General features: G+C 42.5%; 1 long non-coding RNA gene across 13 annotated transcripts in view; it reads right to left on the bottom strand.

The window, feature by feature from the left end:
- Positions 1-1,307: 1,307 nt before the first annotated feature.
- Positions 1,308-21,641, bottom strand: part of LOC106631764 (uncharacterized) — a 132,424-nt gene continuing 112,090 nt past the window's right edge. For 11 of the 13 annotated variants that reach the window (XR_008732410.1, XR_008732400.1, XR_008732407.1 and 8 more), the window contains 3 exons: positions 9,456-9,540; positions 8,209-8,827; positions 1,308-2,669 (listed from right to left, as the gene is read on the bottom strand). This is a non-coding gene — a long non-coding RNA (uncharacterized LOC106631764). Of the gene's footprint in view, positions 2,670-8,208; positions 8,828-9,455; positions 9,541-13,111; positions 13,247-21,641 lie in introns of all 13 variants that reach the window. The other 2 variants (XR_008732402.1, XR_008732404.1) reach the window with 1 other exon arrangement.

The raw sequence follows: 21,641 nt of genomic DNA, 5'->3' as shown, positions 1-21,641 counted from the left end.
AACTGGTCAGAAAACAGGACAGCTCTCTACAAGAGTACAGCATCTGGAACAACACACGTGAAGTGAAAACCTCTTGTGTCCTCACTGGATCCGCTCTACCAGATAAGAGATCCAGAAATTTTAACGCTATTTTTGTTAGGATTACCCAAACAAGTAAGAATTTGCTCTCCTGGCATCTTTAAATTGCTGTGAGCTTTAACAGCCTGTTTTACAGCGTAGCAAAGCTCTGCCAACATAAGCCTCTGCTGTTTCGTACTTTGCAAGGTCTCAGCAGGCCTCAACCAGGCTGCAGCAAACGCCACACTCCCTGGCTTTACTCCACTTGTACCTCCACCGTCCATTACGTGTGTGTGCCTAGGACGTGACTGTCCCCTCACAAGCAGGTCATCTTTGGCTACCAAGTCTGAAACTGCCTTGAAGAAATCACAAAGCATCTTGTTAGAGTATCACAGTTTTGTCTTATTCCTGATCCACTCTTTTATAAGCATTTTATGCCTGCACGTGTCATCAATTAACAGAAGGATTAAGCTGCTGCAAATTACAGTTCTGACCCTCAATTTATTTGCCATTCTCCACGCCCATCATCCCAAGCTCCTATTCAACATCATCAGGGTATTTGCCCCCCAGATTCCCAAACGGATTTCACAGAACTCCCTTACACAGAAGCCAGACATTTTGAGACTGATTCAAGATCACAGAATATTCAAATTAATGTAACAATTTAAATTTAGGATTGGTGTAGTAAAATGGATCAGATTAATGCCTCACTGACCCAAAAAGGGTGCACTGCAAGTCATTTCCAAAATACGTTTGTATTAAAAATTTCCTGATATAAATTACCCTTCTCTCCCTCTCAGCCCACCATCAAGCACCTTTTGTTAGTCCAGAAGTGAGTTTGGGGGAAGAGCAGTAGCTGACTTCCAGCCCTGTTTTAGGCTTAGTCCAAGTGTTTAGTTCATTTTAACACTGTTCCAGAAGACCAGCAACTAGGCAAACCTTGCTGACCAAGAAGCAATCTCCCTGCACATTACATTTCGCAATTGCTGCAGGGTACCAAGCAGGAGGACGGAGCAGACTTGCAAACAAGTGCAGATACACGCTACATATGCTGGTACCTGATCAGCGTTTTGAGACTGGTGCCATTTTTGTAAGCACCGTTTTGCATCTAATCCTGGCTGTGTGACAGGGAAGACTCTGTTCTAGTAGCTTCACTTTTTAAGAAGGCCAAGAGCTGAGAGCAAAGACTATTAAAAAAAAAAAAAAAAAAAAAAAAAAAAAAAAAGAGACACACATTACACATGGTTCTCACTTCCTCATACGTGTATTTTACACTTAAATGTTTGTTTTCATGAAGCATTTTCCTTCCTTCTCACCTTCTTTCATCGTTTCTTTCCTTGCTGCTGTATCAAAGATCCAACCTGAAACAGGACACAGCCCTGTAAGCACATGGGCACACGAGCAACAGTACTCGTGTCTGAAAAGCCTTTCACGAGATCCAAGCACTTGGCAGCTCCCTTTTCTTGTTATATGATGCAGAGAACATTGCTACAGCTTAAAACCCTCTTACTTTTCAATAGAAATAATAAAAACTTCAGTAATCTCCATCAGCTGTTTTTGTGCGATCACTTTGTATTACCTTGTAATCAATTCTTACCTTAAGATCAGTTTCTGTGCTAACAAGCTGCTGTAACTTAAAGAAGTCTAGACATTTAGATCCTACCTTGACAGGGTACAAGCAGCTAAACTCCAAATGAATCCATCTGCTCTTTCAAGGTCTTCACACATGAAATCATTTAAGCAGTGGTCTCTACAGGAGCTACCCAAGCAGTGGATGTACTTAAAACACGACCATTATTTGTAAGCCACATTTCCAGAACACAGCACTTAATTCTGTACAGCTTTTAACCTCGACAAGAACATCTGTCAAAACCCACTAAAATATGTATGGGGGCAGGTGTCAGCTCTCTGCATCATACTGAAAAAAAACCAAAACAAACAAAACAAATGCTACTAGCCATTCTGCATTTTCAATATTTTAATCATTTTTGTATTAATTTAAGGGCTAACCTAGAGTCTTTTGTACTGAACACAGTACTACTCACTTCTGCAAGTTTCATCTATAAAAAAAGACAAACAAATCACGAGGGTGGATTTCACAAATAGATGCGAGAGACAAGAAAGAGGCCAAGTACTTTTCACATAGAGTCTCCTTTGGCTTGTCATTATCTGATCCCTTCTTAGTTAAACAGAACTAAAGAGTAACAGGAGCATACACTGATAAAAAGTCAGAGGGTGGTGGGGGGAACAGGAAAATCAAATTTGCTGCTAACAACCAGTCACAAGCTTAGAAATGCCCCTGACTACTCAGAAGCTGCTCCGGTTGTTTGCAGTCTGTAGCTGGTTTTTAGTTTCCCCGTGTGGAGCGATGGGGAGAGGCAGCACATATGCTGTTCTCACCCGTCCATCCAGGAACACATCCTCTGCGAGGGACGGCTGGCTGTGGCTGTAGGTGGGTCTGCGTTAATAGCTCCCCTGAAGCTGGATGCAGCATGACAAGCTGGTTGAAGGATGATTTTCAGAAATTAACAGTTACCGAGATCCTGCTGCAAGTGGGGACAAGACCCACACTTCGACTCTCCTTCTCTGGCCAGTTCTGCTCCTCTGAAGAGCTGGATTTTTGGAGAAAACAAAAAGGTATTTTAACATCCTTGGGAAGATGACTCAGGTTTTTTTGTGGCTTACACTGTTAAGAGAGTGTAAGAGAGGAGAATGCAAAAAGCTCTCAGGCTGGCAACGAAATCTTTCACAAGATCTCGCTTTCAGCATGTCCGGAGTACGGTAACTGCAGATTGGAAGGATTGCTGCTGCTGACTTTTTATTTCCTCATACCTCACAGACAGATCATTAAACCAACAGGGCGGGAGTTTTTTCTTTCATTTTAAGTCCACGCTGATTATTCTCATTGGGAAAATCATCCCTCTTTATCTTCACTCTCAGTACTGTATGGCTTTCCAAACCATTCCAAGTCATCATCTTTATGCAGATAACCTAAATCAAGACCTCATGTTACATATTTTACATATTCTTATCTACTGGAGACCGTATTTTCTTCTAGGAAAATATCTCCAGCTACATAAAAGCACCTAACAACACTAGAGTCGTAGCGTGTAGTGTTTTTCTGCATTCGGCAACTCTGTTCACTAAAATAACACACTTTCCTGTTTTCAGTCCTAGATAACAGCATTAAAGATTCTCTTTGGAGCCTCTTGTATAAAATTCACAAGGAGCAATTCCCCAATCACTATAACCGATTTCAAATGGTGCTAGAAAATATTATTGACTCTGAACACCAAAAGAAATCAGTCATCCTCTAAAGGGGCTACTGAGATCTGCAAGGATGAAGAGGTGAGTGCTGGATAGTATTGGGTAGTATTTTACATTGGAGGATCCCCAAATACTTGAAAAGTGTTAATTAATTACCTCTGTGGCATTACTCACTAAAAAAATACTATAATTATTAAAACACTGATGAGAAAACAAGGGTTTAGAAAGTGAAACCTTTTGAAAAAACAATCACCAGCTACACACATATTTTAATATGGTAAAAGACTTAATATTTATCCAAATTTCAATAGCCTTGGACAACCGGACTAACCATGTATAGTCCAGTTCTCACAGATGCTGGTGCTGGTCATTTCCATTAACTACAACAAGCGTATCCAGCCATCAACCTGCAACCTGAACACCGGCAAGTTAAGTCACACAAAACAAATAAGCATGCTCGTATCTGCCAAACATATCACAGTGAAAAAGCAAACACGCACCAAGGATGCAAAGAGCATCCAGAACTTCCAGTGCTTAAATCTGTAATTATCTGCTTTACATTCTCGTGTGTGTCTTGTGTGACACATGTACAAGGTACATAAAAGGGTGGTAAAGAACTAACAAAAATGTTATCTATGTAAGGCTGCAACAGGCTTGGAGCTGAAAATACAAGTGGAGCAAATGAAGTTCTTGCCTTTATTCCTCACTGTGTTGTACAAAGTAGTTGTTTGTACTAGATTTACTAGTTGGTGCATGAACAACAAGCACCAAGTATTACACTTTTTTGCACTGTTTGTCTTGTAAGTCCTCTCTTTCCAAAGTTTTGGTTCACCACCTACAAATACTATAAACATGCCGTTGCCCAGCAGTATTACAGCAGAATTTCTGCCTTTAAAACCACAAATGGCATTGCTCTCCCCAGGGCCATCTCTGCCACAGACCTTGCAGTCCAAGCCAACCAAGGGACTTCGTTGGCTGGCGGAGCTAACCGTGCCAGCAGAAGCACGCAACGAAGATCTTGACCTTCTTTTCCACCGAGGCTGTCGAGGATCTGTTTCACTGACGAAGGCAGGCATTCTTCCTCCAAGAACACTGATTTCAAATGGTGCTAGACAATGAATAGTTAAATCTAAACCACCATATGAAACCAGCTTCCTGAGGGAGCTTGTTTCTAGCTGGGATGATATTCCTGTAACAATAAATTGGAAATGCCACAGAAGAATACCTATCCATGTCGGGTTTTTATTTTTCCTAATACATAGCTGATGCTCTTTTCTTATTCTTACCCTCGATTTTGGTTTGAGTCACCAAACGGTCATTTCTGTTTTCTATTACAGTGCTACCAACAGAAAGAGAAGTGCTTACAGCAGCGTCACTCTGAAGAATATTGTTAGTCGAGATTGGACAACAAGTACAAGGGTTTAAGCAGGAAGAAGCATCTTCATCCTACTTTTGTTACTGTCTTCTGTTAACACATTGTGTCTGCTGACGTCTGCCCACAGCATGACTACCACCAAATGAATCAGTAAGGGAAGCACTGCTGCGAACTCCCTCTAGTGACAGCAAAACAAGGTGGGAAAGGTCTCCTGCAAGATGTTCACACACCTTATTTTTAACTGCTGCAGCAGATACTAGCATGTGACAGAAGCTACTTATTAATGCCTAGATGTTGAATATTCATTCAGCAGGTCACGTGGATAGCCTGAAAAGCAGCTCACCCCTCTGCTAGCTCTCGCGGAGGGGGTATTTGCAGTATTAGAGAAGCAGCGTGTGCCTGAACCCCACGTGAAGGGCTGCATCAATTACGGACTACTCTGATCTAGCACTTACCACCTGGGCTCAGCACTACTTCTTGGAAGTCTGACACAGGCTTTTTTCCTGGAAGTCTGCTACTGGAGTGTGTTCTAGGCAATTTACTCCCTTCGAAAAGATCTATTTTTTTTCTGGAACCTCTCTGTACCTTTCTCATCTCATCTGGCAGGACAAACATATCCCAATCACATCTGCCGAACAATGTCAAGTGTGAATGTCCGTGCAGGCTACCCGGCTCAGCCAGGGCCACGGTGATGTGTCCTGGGAAGTACTCCATAGGGACAGCACAGCCTGGCAGCACGGGACGGATGCCCTCAAGCAACAGCACCAGCACCAGCACAAGAAGCAGCGTCTTTCAGTGGCAGGGCAGAGGGGAGGCACAATGAGACAGCGTGCCTGACGTGGGTGTAAGACAACTTTGTTTTAAGGAAAACAACCAAACGGAGTAGGCTGGGCCTCTGAAAGCGGGCAGTTACTGGGAGAGCTCTAACTATGCCAGGCCACATCAGTGTTGGATTCATTATGCAGGTTTGCTGTCCAGAAAGTGTCTGTGTGGAGCACAGCAGTCAGGAAGCAGCTCGGGCAGGAGCAGCAGGACAGAGCTGTGCTCGTGCACATATCCTCAGGCTCTGCCCCAAGCATACAGCTGGCTGGGAATCATCCATGCGGGCACAAGAAATGCCAACGGCTTTAGCATGGTTAACATAAACCAGCTGTAAGTGAGGGCAGGATTGAACTGTTCCCCCAAGCCATGCAAAAGCCTCAGACTTTGCCTTGCTGTAGCATATTCAAGCACAGCAAAGCATCTTACTTGTCCCCTCCTGCAGTTTAACACACTCGGGTGCACTGTACCTGCCTCTGCAAGTCCTGTGAAAGCTGATTTTAGCTGACTACAACTATCGCCCAAAATGAACCCATCTGTGGTCTCCTGAAGACAGCCAAATATTCTCCAACTCCTGCTCCGAAGGGGGCTGGAAACCATGTAGAACACCTACCCAATTACGTGTCTCTAAGGTTTCATCATCTCCAGAGATGCATCTCGTTCTTCATTGACCACAATGACAACAAAACCAACTAGCTTAGACTAGAAACTGAACTTCTAGATGGCTGAAGATAGAGGAGAGAAATCTCAAAAGCAGTGTGGACAGTTCCCACGAGGGTATCTGTCAACAGCATCGCGAACACACTGCTTTCCAAGAAAATCTTAATGAGCAAGTCCAAGAAACCTGAAAGCCATCTGTGAAACAAGGAAAGCCACGACACCTCACAACCATGATTTTCCTTGGACAAGGCAACGCTAAATCATACTACAGAATCTTTTCCTGTACAGCTGCATTCGTGATGTACATGGGATTTGAAGCTGAGGTCCAGCTGCGGCTCTGTCTTGACCACAGCCCTAGAATGGGTGCAGACCACAGCATCTCCATCTGACTATCCAGGGAGCAAATTCTTCCATTTATTATCATTTGCACTTTTGAAGAAAGCATCTTTCAAAACTTGTAATAACTCTGAATGTTTCTAGAAAACAGATAATGAGAAACACTCTTGTATTAGGGCTGTAAACTGTCATTCCTAAATTGGAAAAACAATGAACCACAGCTAGAGCGCTATTGTACTTCTCCAAGATGTCTCCTTCCTAATTAGGTCCTGTAAGTTTTAGAACGTTTTCAAATCTTGAACTGTTCTGTCCTTCCTAGATTTAATGATGAGAAAAGCTGACAGCAATTTTCTCATTTAACTGGAAAGGAAGAGGAGGAACAGATGAGATAAAATCTTTACATTTACCCACCTACTTTGCAGAAAAGCAAGAGCTTGGGAAATAGGAAGAGCAAACCCACAATTCACAGACTTAGATAAAAATTTTAGACGGATGAGTTTCTGATTACATTTTTGTTTCTGTAGATACAAACTAACACTGTTCTGTAATCCTCCAGGGAAAATTACGGGAATGACATGTCATTGACTCAAGCCCTCATCTTAAATACTTCCTAATTCACATATTTTTATTTGATGTTGATGGGATTACTTACGTAAGTAAAAGTTTTGTCTGCAATTAAACCACTGCAAGATTAAGAGTTTACAATGGCTTTGTTTTGCTGTTGAATAATTTACAGGTGGTTTAGCTGCATTCAAACACCTACCAGGTAACCCTCTCTCTCCCAGTGCTGAATTCCTGCAGTTAAGCACTCGGAATAATATGTGAACTGTGATCCCATCTTTGGCTGCAGATGACAATTGTGGGCATTTTTTCACATTAATCAGGGATAATCAGAACATCTACTGGGTGCGACTTGGAAAGACTTCCAACTGCACTACTGATCCTGTACAGGAAATTTGTGAAAAGTAAGTCTCATTGCTTCCTTTCCAGGCTCTGCCGTAACAGGAGCCGAGCAAATGGATTTTGTTAAAGCTTTATTTATGACAGCTTTATGATCTATCTATGACAGGCTCAAAGACCGAATCAGCCTGTAATTTGCAGACAATAGCCTGCAAGTATGTTACATCTGACAAACTGCTCAACTTATTGTAACTTTTTAGTTTTTTTTTTTTTTAAATAAAACGTGGAACCAAGGAAAGGTGACAGCTTGACAACTCTGCAGAAAGCCTCTGTTCACAGAACGGCTATAGCACAGGAAGTGATTGTGCAAACTTCCCACTTAATGCTTGGCCATGTATCTCATTTATGAGCTGCTGCAGACACCCTATGGCATGATGAAGATCGAGGAACCATTGAGAAATTGTCTGTCAGATGAAAAACCAATTAATACTAACGGCAGTGAGGAAGATCTGCCTACCAAGATAGAAACTGAGACTGTGAAGTCAGTTACACATGTCTTTAAGGGATTTTTTTTCAGTCATTTTCAACTTGAACTTAAACCACACAGCTATGGGGGAAAAGCTGCTTCATCTCTTATTTTTCTGCACCATCAATCCCCTAGCGTTTTTGCCACCAGCTTAATGAATTCCAACTATCAAGAGAGCTCACCCACTATGTAATTTGTCTTTTTTTGTTCCCTTCACTAAACAAGCAGGAAAAATGTTTTTAATTTGCAAGGCTGAATAAATACGTACTGTGTTTGCCAAGACTTTATTGACATTCATGGCTGTCCACAAATCTGACTGACTTCTCACAGACATGGTTTATCTCCTTGAGAAAAAAAACCTGCCCAAGCAAGAAGATGTTACACTTTCTTAATAAAATGAAATGAAAAAAAATAATAAAATAAAATGCAGCAGTTTAATAAATAATACTGTGGAAACCCCTTCATCCAGGATATGGTCCCAGAGCAGATATTTGATGACGGCAAGATCACTTAACAATGGGAAACTGTCCACCACCCACTGCTGCCCCTGATGCTGCAGTTCATGTCACCTTCAGTTGCCCTGGTACAACTGCCTGCGGGCCATGCTATAGACGAGTTCATTCAAATGATTCTAATTCTAAGAGAAGAAAGAAAAAAAAAAAAGTGTTTCTTTTCTTGACTGAGGTTATTTTCAGTCATCTGGTTTCCAGTCAGGAAAAGAGATGGTACTGCCTTGCTGCTGAGCTGGAAATGAACGGCTGAGAGTAGGCAGAAACTTATTAAGCTGGCACTAACAAAAGACATGAACTGTGGAATTACACCTTGGATAGCATCAAATCCCATCTCCCCTGCGCAGCTGGTCATAAGAAGTTGAGATGAGCTTCAGCCTGCAACGAAACACAGTTCTTGAACTTTCACAAGAAAATCAATACACCAAACATTAAGATTCTTACTCAAGTTTTACTAGGTTTTTGTAAAAGGTCCAACTTTCCATGTAGGACTGCTGCTTGAATTTTCCCATTTAAATTTTTCTTGCTGAACAATTTTTTTATCTTAAAACTGGGAATGTGCAAGAAACAATCAAAGCCTCCACAGCTGGAATTTAGTATGATCAGAAGGTCTGTGCTAGCTTGACATAAACAGGGAAGAAGAGAAAGTATCTAGGTCACTTGGGAGGAAATTAATGACATGGCAAAACTATTACTGTCAAGATTTCCTACACTGATGACAGTACTTCACATACCTCACCTTCCTTCCTAGGCTTTGTTGAGCCGTACTGAAAAGAGCTACCAAGTAAGCAACCTGGGGAACATTCCTCGGGAACAAGCGAACAGCCCTCCAACAGACTGGTATTCCCACTAGTGCAATGTCAAATTTATCCGTTATGTATGCACAATACATTTATCTTTTCAATTTTAGAAGCTTCTCAAAGCTTCTAACAGGAAAGGTCTGATGGCTACAATATATTCACAATCCCAGCCGATGCCAAGGAGGGACACAGCAGATGTGCTATACCTCAATAAAAACAGCCTCCACCATGTACAATTTTTCTCCGTGTATTTCTGGAACAATTCATTATTGACAGGTTGGTCCTCAGAATCTGAAAAAAAAAAAAAAAAGAATAATACCAAAAGCCGTTTGAATTAGTCCCCTCTTTGTGCTGGTCTTCAAAGAGGTAAATTAAAACGCAACTTTATAATCACTTCTCTCTCCCTCCAGCCTCATATACAGGCTCCCAGCCAAGGTACAGCTCCTCACGATCTGAACTTAAGTGAGTGCATTCCCAGTCAAAACAATCCAGGCTTACCACTAAGCCCAGCACTAGAACGCGGGCACCACGTTCTCTATGGATGGAGTAATTTTCAATTAGAGCTGCAAAATTCATCGGAAGAAACTGCTCTCTCTGTTTTGTGCAGAAGTGTATGTGTAGACATTCCAGGCAAGATATACCCAAATTGGTCTACAAACTTCCCAGCAGAGTGCCTTGAGGCGCAGTCCACCTACACACCACCTCCGTGGCCGTGGCAGGCCCCTGTGCCACCAGGGAGTGTTTCTTTGTGGGTGAGGGATCTGCAAATAGCAGGTGCCAGAGAATCACCTACTGCATACTGCAATACCCTTGACGTACAAGTTGTCTCAGATTTACTCCCAGCTCTCTTTTGAAACCTCTTCTGGCTGATTTGGAGGATTATTAGGTAACAGAAATCCTAAAAATACAAAAGCAGGCTTATCAAGCTGGGGGGAAAAACAGTAAGATGTTTCTGTGACAAAGGCTTCAGCATATGAATTATGCATCACCAAAAACTGACTTAAAATCATATGGGAGGAGGCAGATTTCTGTGCATCCAAATTCAAGCACAACGGGCACAAGCTGGCACCGCAGGGAATTAAATGAAGTCCTGTACAAACATTATCCATTTGAGTTATCCCATTGGCCTTTTTGCCTGAGTATTATTTTGTGTTATTTGTGAGAATCTGAGGCAGGAAAACAGCGAAATAACCTGCTAACTCCTCGAAATCAGTCATCATCACATTCAGAAAGGGCTACTGAAACCATAAGGAAGCAGGAATAGTCTGGCTTCAGCCTCATCTCTATTTCTGTCCCTGTTCCCACCCTGTGCCCATCACCATAGCAGCTGACTGCTCTTCTGTTAAACAGCAATCTTTGGGGCAGCATAGGCAGGAATATAGGGGGCTTTTGCCCAAGGGGATTCATGATTTGCTGGATAACAGCAGCAAACGCTATACTTTAGAAATCACACAGGACAACTGTAACAACATAATTTCCTGTTGTTTTCTAAGGTACGTTAACAAAGGTACGTTAATGAAGTAGCCACCCACCACAAAGTTCACTGTTGCTTGTCTGTGTCTTTATATTGCAAAACCATCTTTTCATTCCCACTGCTGTCTCACATGTGCAGAAGTATCTCGCTGGGGTCCAGGAGAAAACTGAAGATCATTAGGGGAGGGAAAAAAAATTATATTTCTTTAGCTTAAAATACTTCTTCTGACTTAAAAGCTTTTGGAATCTGAAAAGCGATGAGCATCATTTTTAGAAACCACCCTGGCAACGTAGCTGTTATGTAAGTTTCAATAGAAGTGCTAATCCCAGTGCTGAACAGAAATGCCCCTGTCATGAAGCACTCAAAAACTACACCTACTGTTTATATTCTTGTGCCGTGCATTGTATCGCAGCCACTTATGTCTCTACAAAGTGAGCTCTTAAAACCAGGCGCCTGCAACTTCTCTGCCCCTCTATTTATCTTCAGCAGTGGATTCATTTACATTGCTACATAAACGACTGTGGTAGTTTATCGAAGGATGAAATGTGACCTGGAGAGACTGCTGTCAGGTATCTTTTAAAAATAACAATAAACATACATGAAAGCATTTCTTAGCCTGTATTTTTTTTTCTGGTGTAACACAAACTCAGATTCTTAGTACTTTGAAAGACTCCACAATTAATGAAGAGGAAGTGAAAGCAAAATTGTCACTTAGAAAAAAAAAAAGATAGCAATTAAAAGGGATAGGAAATTCGATCAGACCACTTCAAATGTGATTGTTTTTAATCCCAAGTGAATTCCCACACCTGACAAACAGGCTGCAGAGCATCTTTTAGCTCAAGACAAATATCCTTTACTCTTCCCATCATGTATGAGACTGAGAAAAACCCACCAACAGCCAAAACCCAACCAACAACCCCCCCCCTCAAACTCCCACCAAACCCCAACCCAGGAATATTTTCAGACCTGAACAAAAAACCTTTGAACCTTCTTTGTTAGATTGAAGAAGCAATCAGAAATCATATTTTTCAAGATACCCATTTCCTACATACTGGCGCTGCACAGTGACAAACAATATATGCCAGATATATTTACACTCCATACTTCATAGCAGGAAACATAACCAATGCAAAGAGCATATTCCATGAATTTACTGAAACTCGAAACTATTTACCATTCCATTTGCACATATTTATAAGTGGGTTTTCCCTCAACCAACCTGTTCCTCCGTTGGCATATGCAAGGCGTGCTCATGAGATTAGCACCTGGCATTTATAAAATGATTTATTTCAATGCATGTTTGCATTTCCACTTTAGCTTCCCCTCATAAAGGCAGAAGAAGGTCACACAGCTATGGTACGTTTTCACCTGTTTGGTTCCATTTTGGATCATGCTGTATTACTACAGAATGAAAAAGTGTTACAGGAACACAGCCAGTTGACACTGGCCATCGTGGCAGAGGAGGCCACCAAGCAGCTCCCCTGGGCTACTGCCAGGGTCAGGGTCCCAGAGCTGTGCAGACCCTCCAGAACTGCCCACCTCCACAACTGGCAGAAGCAGCACAACCACCTGGCAGTCACACAGCCCCTCCGTTTCTTCATCTTTTCGGTTAGGCCAGGCTACGCCACCTAAGAAAGGAGTTTGTTTCTTCTGGCTTTGAAGAGAGAGGGTTGGCAGATTTACCTCAAGGTTTTCAGGCTTGATCAATGCCCTCCAAGTTGTGCTAGACACTGGAAGAGCTAGGAGGGGGATCTTCACTGCACGCTGAGCAAGGGTCATCCGGATCAACTGGCAAGCATCTGGCAGCGCTGGAACTGATTACACCCACCCGGCCGTGCACAGCTTCGAGTATTTACTGATCCTTACTCCTCAACCCCTTTTACTACTCAGTTCATGCATCTGACTACTGTTACAGGACAAAACACATCATCAAGATAAAAACAGACATCGTGTTTCAATAATAAACACTGATGCTGGCATATGCCATGAAAATTACAGAACTAATTAGACGATCACAACATAATGCTCCACGTATTAAAACACAGCCAAGCAAGAGATGGGGAGAAGGTGGATTTTTAAAGTAATTTTATTTTGCAAATAATTTTTGCTTTAACCTACTACAGCTACTGAACAACTTTAGTTGCATTAGAAACATATGTCCCTATCTATCAGAAAAACCTAACATACATATATCCCTTTTGCTGCAACTTACTTGTCATCTTCCTAGTCTCCTCCCCATCACTGGCTCCATCTTTTGAAGCTACAGAATGAGGTCAGCATCTCATAATTTGAGCATTAAACCACAAAAGGATGAAGTTCTGTTTCTAGTCTTGGTTTTCTTTGGGACCTGAGCAACTGTGTAGATTTTGAATCTATGTAAGTATTTACCTTTGCAGTGATTTCCAAGGGGGGCACAGTAAAGCTGTTGCAGCAGGGCAGGGTCCCTGTCACCGACCAAGACACACTGACCCAGGAACTTCGTATGAAACAAGAGTAAAAGCAGTTTGGTTTCCAGTTTACTGCCTGAGACAAGCAAGACAGAAGAAACATAAAAGAAGATGAAGCATAAGGAATAATGAGACACTAAAACCTGATATAAAGGCAGATTAACAGCCTGATGGCCTGTCTACCCTAAGCATCATACGAAGGTATAGCTTTAAAACAGAGGCTTAAATAAAAAGCTGGTTTTGTGGTGTTTACAGCCAGTTGGCATGGGAGAAAGCTCCTTGGCTGTTCAAACTGTACTGAGGTGCAGCCGATTGCTATCAATTCCCACGTGCACAGGTCGGGCAAACATCTCAGAAGAGAAATAAAATGATGCACAGAAGTGCAGATCTGGACCTTGACTGCACAAAGACTGTAGTGGAATAAATGCCTGCAGATGAAACCTGGAAGACAGAAGATGCGGAATGTGCACAGAAAGAATATTATTGTGTACACTAAGAATATGATTAAGAAAGATCACACACACACTCCCCAATTATAGACGTCCAGTCAGCATGGAATCTCTAGCTGGACAACACGACTGACAGTGTTCAATGTTTGATCAGTGAAAAAAAAAGGATGAAGAACTAGCACTAATGTTTGTCTAAGAAAAAAACAACTAGAAACGTCAAAATTTGAAATGAATTCAAGAAGCAGATGTCAGCCTGGAAGTGCTGTTGGACAGAATCACAGAGAACCCCAAACGACTGGTGTAACTTCCTACTTCTAAAAATGTGGCCATTACTAGACTAAGAAAAACTAAACCCAAAGAGACTCTAATCATTTAGTGAAGAGGAGAGTTAGCTCTTTATTCTGCCAGCATTCGAGTTCTCCTATCTTTAACAGACATGATTAAATTAATTCATCAATTAGTAAATGAGTTCAGTTAGTTCATGGCGTGTAATTAATTTATTCTACTCTGTTAACAGGCACATCCTAATGTCGCTTTGGAGCATTTTGTGAGTTCAATTTCATTTATTAGACACAATGAGAAAAGGGGAACTTGAAAGCAGAAAACAAAATCGTAACCAAGACGGATGCAAACCTTACTGCGATTAATGCACAACATATCGCAGCGAGCATGTGCCAGCAAGGCACGCTCCCTGCTTGGCAGGGCTGACCATTCTGCATTAACTGTTCTGTGATTAAGAGGTCCGAGACGATGGGTGCAGGAACGTGGCAGCTGCCAGCCTGCCATGGTTCCCCCACAACCATTTCTCTGCAGGTGGACTGCATTTTCATTTTACATTCTCCCTTTCAGTCCCTTGCAAATAAACACTTTCATCCAGAGATTCCTTTTTCACGGAACTACTTTGGATTTCTTTGTGGGTTTAATACCGGCCAAGGAAATCCACTCAAGATTACCCTCACAACTGTCTACTGTAGCAACTGCAAAGATTTAAAAGGGTTAAAACAGTCAAAGTGATGACTGGGATAATAAAGCATGTGCTGTGTAACACCAGCTGCAAAGGTCTTGACAAAGTAAGGTTTAAAAAAAAAAAGAGTCTTTAAATGTAAAACCTAATAGTTATTTGAATGTATGTACATACATCCGCATACTGAAGTCCGAGGATAAAGCAGAAGCCACAAGAACTCTGAACTGGCGTGGGATGGTGGCATCAGGCAGAGTGTGCAGAACTGCACATGCATCAGCACAAAGATGGGCGCAGCACCCTGTTAGGTACGATCTGCCGCTCAGCAACGCCTGCCTCTTTTTAGCAGCTTGCTTTCAGCACAGAGAGAAAACAGCAAAGGATGCTCACTAGCCAAGAAAAGAAATCAGCTGAACCATGATCACGTTAGTAGATTACTATTAAGCCCTTATTAACAGGAAAACTAAGTTAGGCTTCTATCAATAACAAGCCAAAATTTTTTTTCTTGCATCAGTGCAACACACACACGTCTGGAGTTCCAGGGAAGCCCAGCTTTTCTACTGAACGGCTGACGCAGCACTCAGCAGTAAGATGCTGCTGCCCCTGCAGACGGCTGCCCAACAAATGCCCCTTGCCATGAGACAGGGAGGCTGCAGGCATCAGCCACATGGCCCATCTTTGTTCTGCCTGAATTGTGGCAGAATTGAGGTGCCTGGAGTGATAAAACCTCTCTACTCAGTAGCTGCTTGGGCATCAGCACATGCCCTATTACAGCCTGGTATTACCTGCTGTTCGCAATCCAAGGTGACCCACTTGGAGTGAGGGAACCTGCTTCTCACCTACACTCTGCTGCAATCCATTTAGGCAAAGAGCAGCCTAAACACCATGCAAGCCCCCTGAAAAGGCCCCAAACCCACCTAAATCCATGCCAGCAACAGAGCTCTTTCCAGAACATGGCTACACAGCAGCACTGGTGCTCACCACCTTCACTGGTGTCTGGCCACCCAGAAAGCAGAAGAGCCCCTTTTTGTGTCTTCTCAACCTGCGGTTTCACACTACCCTGGAAAATCGAAGCACTACAGATCCAACATGCAAGGCTGAACACCTCTTTGCAATGGTCATGCCACTCCTGGTACCTGAACAAGCTTTTTTTGGAGCCCACCTGAGCTCCCCGTACTCACTGCCATGTGCACCTGCCCTCAGAACGACTGATGCCCAAATCCTGGTCTAACACATTACAAAACAAAGTCCCTCTGAAGTGTCTCCCTTTATATGCTGGTTATTCTGATTATATCCTGGTTATTCTGATATTATTCCAAAATAATGAGAATTATATCATGTCGCACCCCTGCCATCTTCATAACAGCAAGCGTTCCCCCAGCTTCTCTCCATCTCATTCTGTCCCGTTCCTGTTCTGCTGAAAACTGAGCTCTCCACTGTGATCCAACACTTTCGCACAGCAGATGTGGGAAGCATTTCCTAATTCTGGCCCAGGCAGCAAGTTCCACACCCAAGGGCAAAAATCCAGCACAGAGATGTAAACTGGGCATCTATGCGCTTTAAGAAACAAATGTAAAAAACTTCAGTCTCAGCTCAGTACTGGGTATTTCAAAAGAGAGCGTATGTCGCATGTACAAGGGACACAGATAAATCTGAAGCTTAAAATACGCGTTGCCTGTGTTACTCCTGTATTTCCATGGAAATTTGGTAACAGTCTGGATTAAAGTTTGTGTATGAGGAAAGAAAATGAGTAATTAGAAGATTTTGGAAGTGCTTGAGAGGCTAGTGACACAGAGGAAAGACAAAGTTGATTCAGACTACAGTACAGCACTGAAATAAGATAAGGAATGACTATGATTACGTCTGAGGTACTGTAATTTAAGACGAACTGTAGCAGAACTGTTACAGTGGCTCATTAATTCTATTGCTAATCATTACATCACACTTCACAGACTCCTTGTGGAATTCCCTCCTAACAGCCCCTGCTTTATCTGCAGTTTTTGCAGAAGAAATTACAGTAACTTAACCTATGAGGGAGTAATCGTGTCAGGGGGCTGGTGAGGAATATAGGCACTTTCATTTCCAGACTGGAGCAGTCCTCTCTTCACTGTATTCTCTAAAACATTGAACTGAAACAGCACTCATTCTGCTTTCCAGGGTCAGAAAAGTTATATTAGGTTTCCAGTTCAGATGAGGATAATGTACGTCCTGTATGGATGTGACAAACAGCTAAAATAATTGAACATGCACGCTGCACTGTACAGACCTATAAAATAATCCAGACACAAAGCAGCAAGTCCCAAGTCAGACAAGACACGGGAATAGGTATTATTAAACTTGTGAAAATTCATTTCAAGCTGTATAATTAAGCCCACACAACAAATAATTATTTTTCTTATCCACAAGTGTAGCTCCCTTGCTTCAAGCGTTGATATTACTAATATATTGTACCATCACCCATGAGTACAACAACCTTCCTGGTCTCTTCAGGAGGGGTCCGGTACCCTAGTCCCAGGTATTTGCAGATACAAGGGAATGGAGGGGAAGGATTGGCTACAATGCCCCAGTCAAACCAAACTTCTTCCTCCCCAAATCCATCGTACTGCGTCCTAAAAGAGAGGTGCTGAGCATGTCTGCTGCACTGCTGCTCTGGGTCCCTGCCAGCACTATCTGCTCTTTGAAATACCCCGTGGAGAAGATTTCCAGCACACTGTGAGTCCTGCACAACTCTGCCTCCGACCCTTCCTGTTAGGGACTCCTGAGCAATGGGCTTTATCTCATTAATTCAGTGGTTTTTAGGAAACTACCTTTTCCTGCCAGTTTTTAAACCCAAAGGAATTTTCTAGATGTGCAGTGACAGTGCATGAGTAATAGCTCCCTCATTAAACTACCAGAGAGTCATAAAACAAAACAAATTGTTCAGCTTCCCAGTGTTTTTCCAATTTGCTTTCCCTTTCCAAGCCCTGTAGTGCTCACAAACATCCAAACTATCTAAGTGACGTCATTTATAGTCAGAATACTTAAAGGAAACAACATGTCCATAGCATGTTGCTCAATCTTCTGGTATTCTTGCACTCATTTATTTTTGCCCCAGGGTAGTTTCAAGGCTTGGTTGGGGTTTTTTTTTGGTTTTTTTGTTAGTTTTTTTAAATCAAGAACTAGTTGTGCCCACGTGAAATGTATGCCTCTGAAGTCCGCCATCAAAAGCTTGTCTGGCGCGAGAGAAGGAGCTGCACTACGTTTGCTGCTGCCTGGCAGCCCTCGGTACGTCTCCTGTCTTCATGCCAAACGCTCTCCATGCCCACAGCTGACAAGCAGGGTGGTGCAGTGCGGGGAGCCGTAGAGATGTGAAAGACGAGAGAACAAACCCTGCTCTCCCACGGCAGGGCTTCTGCATCTCCTGCCACAGCAGCCACGATTGCTGTTCCTCCTGTGCTTGAAAAATGGTCCTCCATAGGGAAACGGTACTCAGCCTGAACCTGGAATACAGCTTTGCTTTATGTTTGCCGTGGGGCAGGCTTGCGGTAAGAAACCACTCTGTACCTCTCCTGAACAGAGGGGGGGTAGCTGTGTTTCTGGAGTGCCTTTGACGATGGCAGGTAACAGGTTCTTCATCCTATTTTGAAATCTGGCAGTCAAACTACATAGTCCAACGATTCAAGGAATACTTTGAAAGGCCACAATTTCTACGGTAGTTTGTGAAAATGAGAGACAAGACTGAGTCTCCTGCAGTTCTGTCCAGCACGAAGCAGCGTTTATTCAGCACTGATCCAGACATACCTTCCTACCCAACACGGTACCCACCATTTCAGAAACTACACCCTATGAGTGTCTTTCTGTACCCACCTCCAGCATGCACAGTATCTTTGTGCAGTAGCTCAGGTTTGAAGAATGTAAACAGAAAAAATGAGAACAGTCCCACGTTTTGAAAAACAGAAGGAAAAAAAGCCAACAAAGCAGAAGACACCAAATTCAACCCTGGGAGATGAACAGGTTTCAGAATACTTGTATTTAACATATATTTTGGTAAGCTTGCAGAAACGCTAACAAACTACCACAGTTTTCAGAACAATCTTTTTAAGGTACACGCGTAATCCCCACATTACAGACAGCAAAGGAAGGACTGAACGAAGTCACTGTAAGGTGACAAAGTTCATTGTTTTTACTGGAAAATGTGGCTTCCTTCAGGAAAACTTACACTCCTTTTGCCTAAACATCTGGGAGCTACAGAATGAAAACCATTTCAGACAGTCCTAACCTCTCACACCACTGAGATTTTAATTCTGTCTTTTAATGAGCAGCAGAAAGCAACAGAATGAGACAATCTGGGAGCTCCAGCCCATGGTTCCCAACCCATCTGGCGAAGTGGTGAGGACACCCATAAAACGTACCAAGCTCACTGACCTTCCCGGTTTCTCCAGGCCAGGGCTAGAAAACAAAACAGCTGAATGCTTATTCCCTTGTGGAGGGTAGGGCTGGCACCCTGCTGGCTGGCTGTCTCCCAGTCAATGGTTTTGATGCTGAGGAAGAATCAGCAGCTTTAAATACACATCTGAGACCGACAAAATAGCATGATTAGAAGTCAGCCAGAGGCTGCTTGAGCAAAAGCTGAGCACAGACCCCATCCCAGAGCCTCAAGGATGTTCAAGAGCCTTACTGCTAACAATTTCACTGCAAGTTAGGTATCCAAATGCCTCTAAGGACACAAGTTGTTAGAATTTGCCTCTTTACATTGCTGTATAATTGGAAACAAAGGTGGGAACAACTTGCCAGCTTAGCTTGTCTCATCATCCTTACAAAAGAGTGCGGACGTACGGAGGAGAAATGTGGATTTTCGTCAGGACTGAAATACGTAGCAGACACTGTGGCAGATGGCACTGGATGAACTAAAATGGAATTTGAAGTTCAGGATATTTTAGAGCAGGTTCATTTGAGATGAAACAAGGCAACAGCTTAAGAAATACAGAATAGTGACGAGAGACAAAAAACCTACTCTAATTCATCCTCCTCCTAACATACGGAGAGGTTAAATGAACTAAACCAATTATAAATATTTAGGCATTCACATTATGGTCACAAGGGAATACTGACCAGTCCCAATTGATTGGCACCCGCACAAGGACATGTGACACCACCGCTGCCCTGCATGGTTTGCAGCCGAAGGGTGAGGGAATCCTCTCTTTGCATCTGAGCGCAGATGAAGTGTGGACCTCAAGAATATGCCAGAGCCAAGCGAAGGGTTATGAAATAAAGTCTTAGATTTACTCCAAGATTATTAGTTAGTATGAAAGAGCAGGAATAAGCCCTCAAACCTTCAGCAATTGTCCCCTATGAGGACTCCATCACCAGTCTCCAAAGTCGTTAGTACTGGCTGCTGTTAGAGACCTTACTGGAACGGACAGATGACAGGTCTGAGACTCTTGCCAGTCCCCTGCTCCTAAGATACAACTCAGCTCTGTAGCGTTAACATTTCAGAAACAAGCACACCTCTGAAACAGTCTGGACAGCATTTCCCAAACTGCAGGGCCCATCAGGCCTGCTGATAGCTCCTCATTAAAAAAAAAGCAACAAGAAACAAAAAAACAACCTCTTTTCCAGGCAGTGAATGACACTAGCATGAGACTGACAAGTTTCAGGATGAGGTCACCTCCGTTTCCCTTCAGAAATGAAGCTAGCAAGTACAACTAACAATAATTAAAAACTCCTTTCACAAAGGGACACTATACTTTCATTATCTCTGTTGAAGCCTAATCAAGAGCATCACAATGAGCTTGTTGATTATTATTTTTTTTTTTTAAACCAAGATAGGATAAAAGACAGAAAGAAACCGGCAATTAAGAACAGAAACCCTATTTTCTTAGGTGCTGCAGTATTTTGGCACAAAATACATATTGTCGCCTTCTTCCCTAAAAGAGTAACTCACTATGTACTAGTCAGCCATGGCAAAACATAACAAAAATTCTTATTTACAAAAAAAAAAAAAAATGCTTAATGGATAAATAAATGTGCTCATGACACTGAAACTTTACAGGAAGTGTAAGCAATAAGCTCTAATCACACTCATGAAAAGTTACTGTCTTTGGGTCTAACGATTTTCTTCTGCATGGGGGTCCAGCTGCATAAAAAAATACTAAGTTTCTTTGCATCCAATTTACTATTACAAATTCTGCGAAGTTCACTGCAAAAATGTGAACTAGCTTGTATTTCACACTATTTATTATTCATATTTGTTTGATTTTACGCATCATAAGAAGAAAAAACCCACAATGGTCTAATCACTAGAGATCCAGTAGTATTTGGATAGCACGTCAGCCCACCAAATATAAATGTCTGCCACTGGGCAAGCAGAATCTCTAGGTGTCAGCAACAAACTGCATCTCCAGCAATTACAACAGGAACTTAGGACACATATGCAAAGATTTAGTTGCCTAAACACAACACCTATGCCTCCTGTCATTTGAGGTGACGTACAGCATCCTGCTGGCCCACATAAAACTCCCATAAAACTAGTGTTGTACCTGCCACCCCTATGGGTATGGCCCACGTAACCGAAGGCGTCTCCAAGGCACCAACATGCAGGCAACTGAATCCTAGCCTCGTGCCCCTGCAGACACGTACGTGCACATAGGTTATGCTGTCTGGTCTTTGTATCAGAGCCAAATCCCACCCATGTATTCTGCTGCACATTACAGTGTAATAATAATTTTATAAAACCTTTAGAAAGTTTTTATTTTTGTTGTGGAGATTAAAGGTCCCACTGTTCTGTAACAGGAAAGATATTTTAATAGTGGTTCTCTACCCATACATAGGCAGAACTGCCAGATCAGATTTACCAGCAGAGCTTTAGGGTGCAGATTAAACCTTGACAATTGGCTTTCACCCAGAAACCTGAGCACTTAAATCACTTCTAAAGTGTGATTACTTTTAGAAGATTTACTGTTATAACCCCAAAGTGACCCTGCTGCTGCGCAGTGCACGCTATGCACTTGAGTGCTGCCTACAGTGATCCGAGAAGCATCACACAGGAGCACGGGTCCTTCTCTCCCAGTAGCACAGACTGA

This window comes from Falco cherrug, chromosome 5 (genome assembly GCF_023634085.1).
Source record: "Falco cherrug isolate bFalChe1 chromosome 5, bFalChe1.pri, whole genome shotgun sequence".
In the NCBI taxonomy this organism is placed as follows: domain Eukaryota; kingdom Metazoa; phylum Chordata; class Aves; order Falconiformes; family Falconidae; genus Falco; species Falco cherrug.
Note: the sequence above shows the minus strand (reverse complement) of the source record. Positions and strands in the feature narration are given on the sequence as shown.